The sequence below is a fragment of the Mobula hypostoma genome, chromosome 8 (assembly GCF_963921235.1).
Source record: "Mobula hypostoma chromosome 8, sMobHyp1.1, whole genome shotgun sequence".
Taxonomy (NCBI): Eukaryota; Metazoa; Chordata; class Chondrichthyes; order Myliobatiformes; family Myliobatidae; genus Mobula; species Mobula hypostoma.
This window is the reverse complement of record NC_086104.1, coordinates 95,546,085-95,558,530: the sequence shown is the minus strand read 5'-3', so window position 1 is coordinate 95,558,530 and position 12,446 is coordinate 95,546,085. Positions and strand designations below refer to the sequence as shown.

Here is a 12,446-nt window from a genome sequence, read left to right as displayed (position 1 = left end):
CCCGTGAAGGTCACAGACGAATTCTGACACCTTCACTTCCCAAGACCATCTCTTTCTTTTTAAACTATTTTTCCATCTTTCAAAGGTAATAGTTTAGTAACATGGAAAGTACAATTAAGAAAAAGACAAAATATTACTTTGTACATCTGCATGGGACAAGCTGAACGATCAGAGTCTCTCCTGTCTATAAAAATTCAAATGTTATTATCACATTTCATTTACACTGCAAGCCAATATAGACTCAGTGGCCACTTTATTAGCTAACTGCTGTACCTAATAAAGTGGCCACTGAGTGTATGTTTGTGGTTTTCTGCAGCCACAAAGACCACAAACCTTGAAGAGGACCACAACCATCCCCTTCAAGGTTTGATATGTTGTGCGATCAGAGATGCTCTTCTGCATACCAGTGTAACAGGTAATTATTTGAGTTACTGTTGCCTTCCTGTCAGCTTGAACTAGTCTGTCCATTCTCCTCTGACCTCTCTCATTAACAAGGCATTATCACTCACAGAACTGCCGCTCAATGGATGTTTTTGTTTTGTTTCTCTGTCAATTCAAGACTGTCGTGCGTGAAAATCCCAGGAGAGCAGCAGTTTCTGAGATACTGACACCAATAAGCATTCCATAGTCAGTCACTTAGATCATATTTCTTCCTCGTTCTGATGTTTGGTCTGAACAACTAAACCTCCTGACTATGTTTGCATGCTTTTATGCATTAAGTTGCTGCCACGTGATTAGCAGATCTGTTATTTGCATTTACAAGCAGGTGTACTGATGTACCTAATAAAGTGGCCAATGAGTGTTTATCTGGAAACAACACAATGTGGTCTTAATATAATTCAACAACTCGGTCTCAGTTTGCTTTTTTTAAATCAAACAACTGCCCTAAACATCGTACTCCAAGTATTTAAAACCATTCCCTCACATGGTTCTAAATAACAAGATAGTCTCTTCTACCTGGTATTGGCTGGCCTCCTACATTATTGAAAGGTGACAAACATCATCCAGTACCAGTCTCTCCTACACTAAAAGCAATGGGTAATAGCAGCAGATGTTTAATCCATTTGCCAGTTCTGTGACATAGCATTACACAGCACCCTTTAACCCTCTAATCCTGTTCAGTGAGTGTTTACTCATCTGATCACCTGCTGTTTGCAAACCCAGAGAAATGTCTCCAGTTCAGTGATGATGTTTGGGAGAGATAGCTGAAGAGCAAAGGATTTTGAGAGGAATAACAGCTCTACGAAAAGAAATGTACAACCATTAAGACCATAAGACATAGGTGCAGGATTAGGCCATTCGGCCCATTGAATCTGCTACATCATTCCATCATGGCTGTTTTTTTAAAATCCCTACCAACCCCATTGTGTGGCACGTGGCCAAGTGGTTAAGGCGTCGGTCTAGTGATCTGAAGGTTGCTAGTTCGAGCCTCAGCTGAGGCAGCATGTTGTGTCCTTGAGCACGGCACTTAACCACACATTGCTCTGCGACGACACCGGTGCCAAGCTATATGGGTCCTAGTGCCCTTCCCTTGGACAACATCGGTGGCGTGGAGAGGGGAGACTTAGCATGGGCAACTGCCGGTCTTCCATACAACCTTGCCCAGGCGTCAAAAATCAATAAACAGCCAAAGAAAAGAAGAATCAACCCCATTTACCTATCTTCTTCCTGTAACTTTTGATGCCCTTACTAATCAAGAACCTATCTACCTCCGCTTTAAATATACCTAATGACTTGGTCTTCATAGCCACCTGTGGCAATGAATTCCACAGATTCACCACCCTCTGGCTAAAGAAATTCCTCTTCATCTCTGTTCTAAAGGGACGTCCTTGAATTCTGGGGCTGTGCTCTTGTCCTAGACTTCCCCACTACTGGAAACAACCTCTATCTAAGCCTTTCAATATTTGTTAGGTATAAAGAGACAGCTTCTGCAACAAAAATTAGAGATGCAACAGAGAAAAATGAGAGATTAACCAAGAGACCATCGGGGAAGAGTACAGATCAAGTGTGAGGAACAGTGAGGTACAGGACAAAAATAAAGGAAGCACAAATGGGAAATAACACAATTTGACATAGGAAAAAGCAGCACAGAAAAGTAGCAATATAATGCAGAGGGTTATGTAACATGACACAATGAGGGATTAAAAATTATAATTAGGAAGTTTAGCAAAAAGATAACCATTAAAGTACTTGACAACAGAAATTTTAAATTCTGAAGTCTAATAATGGAGAGTGCATTCATGAGTGGATATTTTGATGTATGTGTGATATGATTTTTTAAAAACTGAATGCACATAATCAAAAGACTGCATTTTAGCAGAGATGCTGATGGAAGCCTCAACCTGCTCCTTGTCTTTCCATTTCTCAGAGCAGGAGCAGCTGAAAGGTACTTCCTTTCTTCGCATGAGTTAACCAATGATTAGTCCCTCATTGTACATAACTTGCCAACACACTGGACAAAGAATCATCCAGAACCAGTGCTTCAAAGCAACCACCAAAAAAATCAACATACAAGATACACTGAGCAAAATTATTACTCCGAGAAGAGTCAGTCCTTCCTGACTTTTAAAGATTTACATTGTGGTGCATTTTAATTGTCTTACATATTAGTTAAAAATAATCACTAAATGTCAATGCTATTATTTTAAAGTGGGGCTAGTTCAATGATTTTAATTTTCTACCTAACATAAGATTAGGATATTTTTGACTACAAGCAAAAGTTTAAATTAATGAGATGAGATCAATTGAACAGTACTACCAGACGAGATAACAAGTAAAAGCTATGGTAACTTAGCATTGTGACTGAGTTTCAGAGAAGTGGACTGAAGCCATTGCACTGTTTATTGACTGGCTGTGTGTGGAAACAAGGTGGGTACAGGGTTGGGTTTCTGCAGTGCTTCCCATTAACAGGCAGACTGTTGGCAAGACTTGCGCATGAACAGTAATCACTAGAACCCATAGAACCACACCTCTAAGAGAAGCCACCAACTTAGAAATCACTTATGACCCTTTTTGATCAGAATCAAGGGAAGTGAGACCAATCTGATATGATATCTCCAAAGGCAGCTTATCCATTCTATTCCAATCAGTGATCCACTGGGCCAAATTTAATTCCAAGATGGAAGAAAAGTTAGGGTTTGTGGGAACACTCCTGTTCCTCGTAATCTGATAGAACCATTCTAATTGTTTACCTTTTGGTGGCAGACACTGAAAAGGCTGCAGTGACTGCTCAGGATTCCAACGGCAAAGCAAGCCCAGGATCCTGACACCTCTTTCCTAGAAGTAAATGAGCAACCTAACACTGATTTAAACGGCAACTGGTCCAGTTTCCAGGCCAAATGTTTTCACAGGTGGGGCAAATAAGGACTACTGGAAAAAAAACAGAACATTAATAAAAGAGTTCTGAACAAATTTAATTATCTTTTGTAATAGGAATTCATAAATTAAAAATCAAAAATAAATTATTATCTGTCCTGATATGTCAAAGTGTGGCTCCAAATTACAATTTAAATATTTTCATTATATACCCGATTGCCTGTTCATAACAAGTCTTTCCAGAGCTGAACTTTCTTTTATTTTTGACTATAATTGACATGAAAAACAAACAAATGATATTCAAATGTTTTACAGTGTACTTCCAAAATGTTTAAGAGAGATAAACCTTGGACAATAAGAGCTGTATTTATGAAGATGCAGGGAATAGGCATATTGATTAAACTGCCCTTTTTAATACTGTATGAATGTACAAGAAGAATCATGAGATCCCATTGTGGAACTTGATAAGTAGGAAGTTTTCATAACATATCAACTTATCAACTCAGAAGGAAAGGAGGGAAAGAGGAGGGCAGTAGTGATAGGGGATTCCATAGTTAGGGGGACAGATAAGAGGTTCTGTGGGAGGGATCGAGAATCCCGGATGGTCTGTTGCCTCCCTGGTGCCAAGGTCCGAGATATCTCAGATCGAGTTCTCGGTATTCTCAAGAGGGAGGTCGAACAGCCAGATGTCATGGTCCATGTAGGGGCCAATGACGTGGGTAGGAAGCGTGTGGAGGTCCTGAAAGGTGAGTTTAGGGAGTTAAGCGCCAAGTTAAAGGACAGGACCTCCAGGATAGCAATCTCAGGATTGCTACCACTGCCACATGCAGGCGGGTTTAGAAATAGTAAGATAGCGCAGATCAATAGGTGGCTGAAGGCATGGTGTAGGAGGGAGGGCTTCAGATTTATAGATAATTGGGCAATTTTCCAGGGAAGGTGGGACCTGTTCCAGCGAGACGGTCTACATCTGAACTGGAGGGGGACAAATATTCTTGCGGGTAGGTTTGCTAGAGAGACTCCGACGGATTTAAACTAGATACGAAGGGGTAGGGGAACCAGAGTGTAGGAACAGATGTAGGGAAGAAGGAAGAAAAAGAAAATAGTAAAATCATTGGCACAGTTAGTGATAAACAGAGAGTAAGAGGTGGAAAATTTCTTAAATGCATTTATTTTAATGCTAGGAGCATTGTAAGAAAGGTGGATGAGCTTAAAGCATGGATTGATACCTGGAAGTATGGGGGGACTTCCGGTAGCGCTCATGGAGTGAAGTCGCGTTCTTGACTCGCTCCATTACCTCTGAGTTTTTTTTCTATGATCAGCTATACTTTAATTAACCATTAAGGTATCAACTCTTACAATACTTTGAATTAAATTGAACTCTCCGATAACTGGATGCATCTTAGATCTGCTATGTCTAAGAACGGGAAAAACGGCAAGGATGGTAAACCTCCGGTTAAACCGAAAGGCATGGATTTTCCTCCGACTGAATCACCGGTGACTTTGAAAGCTATATTGGAGTTAATTCAGAGGGAAATTTCAACCTCTGTTATGGAGATGATTCGTACGGAAATTGCAGTCTCTGTTAAGGACCTGATTCATACGGAAATCTCAATTAATCTCCAGAAAATTGCCGATTCAACCGATAAGATGCAAACATCTATTGCGGAGCATCAGTCGGCTATATCTGATCTTCAAAAATCCACGCAACAAAGTGAGCTTAAGATGGGGAAAATCGAAGAAACAATTAATGTAATGAAGAAGAAACTTGACTTTCTGACTTTCAAAAACTCTGACTTAGAATCTAGAATGCGACGGCAGAATTTACGAATGATTGGGGTGCGTGAAGCTGTTGAATCTAACAACCCCATGAAGTATTTTTCTCAACTTTTAAAAGATGCATTCCCTACTGTATTTCCTGACCAACCACCGCTACTGGATCGTGTTCACAGAGTCCCATCATACTCGTCTAGGTCAGATAGACCTAGACATGTTATCTTACGTTTTCATTACTTTCAAGACAAGGAGAGACTGTTTCGATTCACTCGATCTAAAGGTTTCATTGATTTTTCGGATCTTAAGTTCCGAGTCGTGGAAGATTTCAGTAAACCAATCTGGGACCAACGGGTTCGCTACAGATCTGTGATGTCGGAATTCTATAAGATGGATTTAAGATCAGCGCTGCTGTACCCTGCACGTCTAAGGATTCGCATGTTAGATGGAGCCCTTCGTTTTTTTGATTCTCCATCGGATGCCCAGAGTTATCTGGATCAATTTTCACCTTCAACATCTTAATTGTTATTTTTTTTAACTATCTCCGTTGATCGGAGGCTGTGAATTGGTTGGTTTTAACTTTTTCGTGCCCTATTTGGGCAGAAAAGTTTATTTTTGATTTCTTAATATGGTTGCTAAACTTTCTTTTTAACTGCGTCATTTCTTTCTTTTCCCAGGGGATTCCGGGTGGTTACTTCCTTATTGTCATTTTACGTATTTCCTGTGTGGCCTTAAATTTTGTAGTTTTTTTTAAAATTTTATTTTGTTTTGCTTTTTATAACTAGTTTATGTTAATAATCTTATTTTTTCTTGTTGTTGTTTTGTTTATTCATGGGTTTGGGGTTTATTGTGGTTTTTTTTTAATATATATTTTCTGGCTTTTGTTCTGTTGTGTGTGTATTTTAATTGAGTTACCTTTTTTTTTTACTTTTTTACTGTTTTACAATTAGCTGATCTTTTTCATATTTATACCTTTTTTTTAGGGAGCGTATACCGGAAGTCATGGGGGTAGTTTTAGCGCTTGCTTCTTTCGGGCGGGTCTGCTTTAGATTTTGCCTTGGGGTCTTGGGGTGGAGGGTGGTGGGAGGGGCTTCACGTTTTAGTTTTTTTTCTCTTTGGGCTATATACATTATTGAAGTACTGGTTGCGTCCTTTATCCCGGTATCTTTTGTATGTTCTGTTTCCTCTCCGGGTTCGTGGGTCGAGCCTATCGTCAATCCTCCTCGCTGTGGGTTGACTTTAGGATTTATGGAGTCTATTATTAATTTTGTCTCCTGGAATACTAACGGTCTTAATCATCCTATTAAAAGGAAAAAAGTTTTTAAAGTGTTCCGGAGACTTAAAGCACAAATTTTATTTTTACAAGAGACCCATGTACGGAGGGGGGACAGACTACGTTTTTTTAAATTCTGGAAGGGACAACAATTTCATTCGAACTCCAATGCTAAGATTCGAGGCGTCTCTATTTTTATAGATTCCTCAGTTACTTTTATACAACAGGATATTTTTTCTGATCCGAATGGTAGATTTTTATTGGTTAGTGGTTTACTATTTAATAAAAAAGTAGTTTTGGTTAATGTTTATGCTCCTAATATGGACTGTCCGGAATTTTATAAATCATTATTTAATCAGTTTCCGAATTTGAACGAGTTTTCATTGATCTGGGGCGGAGATCTTAATACCTGTTTGTCTCCAGCTTTGGACCGTTCGGCTCCTTTACGGACCTTACCTAATAAATCTGCAACTTTGATTAACTCTTTCCTTTCTGATTCTGGGTCGACGGACATTTGGCGTTTTCTGCATCCTCAGGAAAAAGATTTTTCTTTCTTTTCACATGTTCATCATTCCTATTCAAGAATTGATTATTTTTTTATTGATTCTCGTCTTATTCCTTCAGTGATTAAATGTGATTATGATTCTATAACCATTTCGGATCATGCTCCACTTAAGCTTTCTATTAAAATTATGGCCAATATACAAAATAATAGACAATGGCGTTTTAATTCGCTGTTGCTTCAGGACTCGGACTTTGTTAACTTTATGAATGAACAGATTGAGCTTTTTTTTTTAACAATTAACCATACAGAGGATATTTCGGTTAACACTCTTTGGGACACTTTTAAAGCCTATATTCGTGGTCAGATTATCTCGTATTCTGCTGCTTTGAGGAAGAAGCAGAAGCAGGAGGAGATGGTAATTGTGGACAAGATTAAAGAAATTGATAAGAAATATGTTATGGCTCCTTCTGAGGAGTTATACAAACAAAGAACTGAACTTCAAATGGAACACAGTTTACTACTCTCGTCCTCGATTGTAAACCAATTAAAGAAAACAAGAAGTGAATTTTATGTTCACAGTGACAAAATTGGCAAGCTGCTGGCTAATCAATTGAAATCTAATTATGTTAAATCTCAAATCAATCAGATTTATAACCAAAATGATCGATTGATACTGGATCATGTGGGGATTAATCAAACCTTTTGTGATTTTTATTCTTCTTTATATCAATCAGAGTCTCCTCGAGATTCTAAATATATGAATGATTTTTTAGATAATTTAGACTTCCCTCAGATTTCACAGGATATGTCTTCTATATTAGATACTTCCATTACTATGGATGAGATTAAGAATGTTATTCTTTCTATGAATTTGGGGAAAGCTCCTGGCCCGGATGGGTTTACCGTTGAATTTTATAAATGTTTTGCTTCTTTATTGATCCCTTGGCTCTGTAGGGTTTTTGAAGCTTCTCTGAAACTTGGTAAACTTCCTGAATCTTTTAATAGAGCGTCAATTTCTTTAATACTAAAGAAGGATAAAGACCCTGCTCAATGTGCATCTTATAGACCAATATCTCTATTAAATGTTGATTCTAAAGTTTTTTCTAAGTTATTAGCACATAGACTAGAAAAAGTACTTCCTTCTATTATTTCGGAAGACCAAACTGGTTTTATTAAAGGTCGTTACTCTTTTTATAATATTCGTACATTGTTAAATATCGTTTATACTCCCTTACAAAATGTTCCTGAGTGTGTTATTTCTTTAGATGCCGAGAAAGCTTTTGATAGAGTAGAATGGCCTTATTTATTTAAGGTGCTTGAAATGTTTAATTTTAGCTTGAAATTTATATCCTGGATTAAACTGTTATATGATTCCCCTGTAGCCTCGGTCCGTACTAACTCTTTAAACTCACCTTTTTTTCCTCTTTTTCGAGGTACTCGACAAGGCTGTCCTCTTAGTCCCCTATTATTTGATATTGCATTAGAACCTCTTGCAATTGCCATTCGAGAATCTTCAAATATTACTGGGATAACTCGGGGATTAAAGTCCCATAAATTATCACTCTATGCTGATGATTTACTTTTATATATTTCTAATCCTGAGAAATCCATTCCTGCTGTTTTAGAGTTATTAGCACAATTTGGTTTTTTTTCAGGTTATAAATTAAATCTTAGTAAGAGTGAACTCTTTCCGATTAATAAACATCTTCCCTTATATTATAAATTTCCATTTAAATTGATTGATAACTATTTTTCTTATCTTGGGATTAAAATTACTTGTAAATATAAAGATTTATTTAAGATTAACTTTTTACCATTAATAGACCATATTACTCAACTTTCATCTAAATGGTTTCCTTTATATTTAACTTTGATTGGTCGTATTAATGCAGTCAAGATGCTTTTTTTGCCAAAATTTTTATATGTGTTTCAGGCATTACCAATTTTTGTTCCAAAATCTTTCTTTGATAAAGTTGACTCTAAAATTTCTTCATTTATTTGGCAGAATAAAAATCCGAGACTGGGTAAAATACATTTACAGAAAGCTAAGAGAGATGGAGGTTTAGCATTACCTAACTTTAGATTCTATTATTGGGCAATTAATATTCGACATATGAAATTTTGGTTACTTGACCAGGATATACTATCTATTCCTAAATGGGTAGCATTGGAACTACAATCTGTTCAGGGCTATACACTTGGCTCTATTTTAGGTTCCTCTCTCCCTTTTGATTCGAAACGCCTTAAGCAGGTGTCTAACCCGATAGTTAAATATGCTTTGCGTATTTGGTTTCAATTCAGAAAATTTTTTGATCTTAATCAATTCGGGTTAGCGATTCCTATTTTAGGTAACATTTTTTCCTCCCTCTTTTACGGATCGCGCTTTTCAAACTTGGAAGACTAAGGGTATTTTACGGTTTTTGGATTTATTTTTAGATGGTTCCCTTATGTCTTTTGAACAATTATCTAATAAATATAACTTATCAAGAATACATTTTTTTAGATATTTACAAGTTAGAAATTTCCTAAGTACTATACTTTCTTCCTTTCCAATGCTTCCTCCTACATATATTTTAGATTCGATAATTAACCTTAATCCATGTCAGAAAGGTGCATCGGCTATGATTTATATTATTATGAAACTTAGGAAAGCTCCATTTGATAAGATTAGGGTAGATTGGGAACAGGAATTGGGGCTTACCATTTCTGTGGATGATTGGGGGCAGATTTTACAATTAGTTAATACTTCCTCTATTTGTGCTAAACATTCCCTAATTCAATTTAAAGTTGTTCATAGAGCACATATGTCCAAAGATAAGTTAGCGCGTTTTTACTTGCATATTAATCCTTTTTGTGATAGATGTTCGGGGCAGATAGCCTCTTTAACTCATATGTTTTGGTCTTGCCCTACTTTGGAAACTTTTTGGAGAGACATTTTTAATATTATTTCTAAGGTATTAAATATAGATATCTCTCCTCACCCTATTACTGCTATCTTTGGACTACCTAAAATTTCTAGTAATCTTTCCCCTTCAGCCCGTAGAATGATTGCATTTCTTACTTTAATGGCGAAAAGATGTATTTTACAACATTGGAAAGAGCTTAATGCTCCAACTACCTTTTTTTGGTTCTCTCAGACGATATTATGTTTGAATCTGGAGAAAATTAGAAGTAACCTTTATGATTCTTCATTTAAATTTGAACAGATTTGGGGATCTTTTATTCGATATTTTCATTTAATGTAATATATACCCTTCTTGTTTTTTTTTCCACTGTTTTTAATGGAGGTCGGGATTGAGGACGTGATTTTAAGTTTAACTCTGTTTGGTTTCAAGTTAGCCCATTGCTTTGCTTTGCTTTTAGTTAGTTGCACGGTGGGTTTTTTTTGGGATTTTTTTTTCTTTTTTTCTATTGATATATATATAAAATTTAGTATACGATTATGTTATCTTGGTTTCTTATGTTTAAATTACATTGTTTGTAGTATTTTTTTTTGGTATTGATACCTTCTGTAATTTTATTATATTTTAACATTGTATTAATGTTTATATGGCTTACCTTTTTGTATACTTATTCAATAAAAAGATTTAAAAAGAAAGAAAGATACCTGGAAGTATGATGTGGTAGCTATTAGTGAAACATGGTTACAGGACAGGTGTGATTGGCAACTAAATATTCCTGGATTTAATTGCTTCAGGTGTGATAGAATTGGAAGGACAAGAGGGGGAGGGGTTGCATTGCTTGTCAGAGAAAATATTACAGCGGTGCTCTGGCAGGATAGATTAGAGGGCTCATCTAAGGAGGCTATTTGGGTAGAATTGAGGAATGGGAAAGGTGCAGTAACTCTTATGGGAGTGTATTACAGACCACCAAATGGGGAGCGAGAATTGGAAGAGCAAATTTGTAAGGAGATAGCAGATATTAGTAGTAGGCACAAGGTTGTGATTGTGGGAGATTTTAATTTTCCACACATAGACTGGGAAGTCCATACTGTAAAAGGGCTGGATGGTTTGGAGTTTGTAAAATGTGTGCAGGATAGTTTTTTGCAGCAATATATAGAGGTACCAACGAGAGAAGGGGCAGTGTTGGATCTCCTGTTAGGGAATGAGACAGGGCAGGTGAAGGAGGTTTATATTGCGGAGCACTTTGGGTCCAGTGATCACAATGCTATTAGTTTCAATATAATTATGGAGAAGGATAGATCTGGACCCAGGGTTGAGATTTTTGATTGGAGAAAGGCTAACTTTGAGGAGATGTGAAAGGATTTAGAAGGAGTGGATTGGGATAATCTGTTTTATGGGAAGGATGTAAAAGAGAAATGGAGGTCATTTAAAGGTGAAATTTTGAGAGAACAGAATCTTTATGTTCCTGTTAGGTTGAAAGGAAAGGTTAAAAGTTTGAGAGAGCCATGGTTTTCAAGGGATATTGGAAACTTGGTTCAGAAAAGAGAGATCAACAATAAATATAGACAGCATGGAGTAAATGAGGTGCTCGAGGAATATAAAGAATGTAAAAAGAATCTTAAGAAAGAAATTAGAAAAGCTAAAAGAAGATATGAGCACAAACAACAGGAATTCTGCAGATGCTGGAAATTCAAGCAACACACATCAAAGTTGCTGGTCTCGGCCTGAAACGTCAACTGCGCCTCTTCCTAGAGATGCTGCCTGGCCTGCTGCGTTCACCAGCAACTTTGATGTGTGTTACAAGAAGATATGAGGTTGTTTTGGCAAGTAAGGTGAAAATAAATCCCGAGGGTTTCCACCATTATATAAATAGCAAAAGGACAGTGAGGGATAAAATTGGTCCCTTAGAGAATCAGCGTGGACGGCTATGTGTGGAGCCAAAAGAGATGGGGGAGATTCTTAACAATTTCGTTTCTTTGGTATTCACTAAGGAGAAGGATATTGAATTGTATAAGATAAAGGGAAACGGGTAGGGAAGTTATGGAAACTATGATGATTAAAGTAGTAGTAGTAGTACTGGAGCTTTTAAGGAATATAAAAGTGGATAAGTCTCCGGGTCCTGACAGGATATTCCCTAGGACATTGAGGGAAGTTAATGTGGAAATAGCAGGGGCTCTGACAGAAATATTTCAAATGTCATTAGAAACGGGGATGGTGCCGGAGGATTGGCGTATTGCTAATGTTGTTCCATTGTTTTAAAAGGCTTTGTTTATCACTGTTCAACACCATCTTCCCTTTGGTATTAATTATCAAGCTTGAAAACTCGGGCCTTCGTATCTTCCTTTGCAACTGAATCCTCAACTTCTTCATTAGGAGACTACAGTCCATACAGATTAATAATAACATCTTCTCCTTGCTGACAATCAATGCAGGCGCATCTCTAGGATGCGTGCTTAGTCCACTGCTCTACATTCTCTACATTCATGACTGTGTGACTAAGCCAAGCTCAAATGTCATCTATGAATTTGCAGATGACACCAATATTGTTGGTAAAATCTCAGACGAAGAGATGTACAGGAGTGAGACAGACCGGCTGGTTGAGTGGTGTCACAACAATCTACCACTCAACTTTACAAGACAAAGGAATTGATTGTAGACTTAAAGAAGGGAAAGTCAACAG

At 37.2% G+C, this 12,446-nt stretch overlaps 1 protein-coding gene across 1 annotated transcript in view; it reads right to left on the bottom strand.

The window, feature by feature from the left end:
* kat14 (lysine acetyltransferase 14) overlaps positions 1-12,446 on the bottom strand; it is a 53,955-nt gene that overhangs the window by 32,547 nt on the left and 8,962 nt on the right. The window lies entirely within an intron of this gene.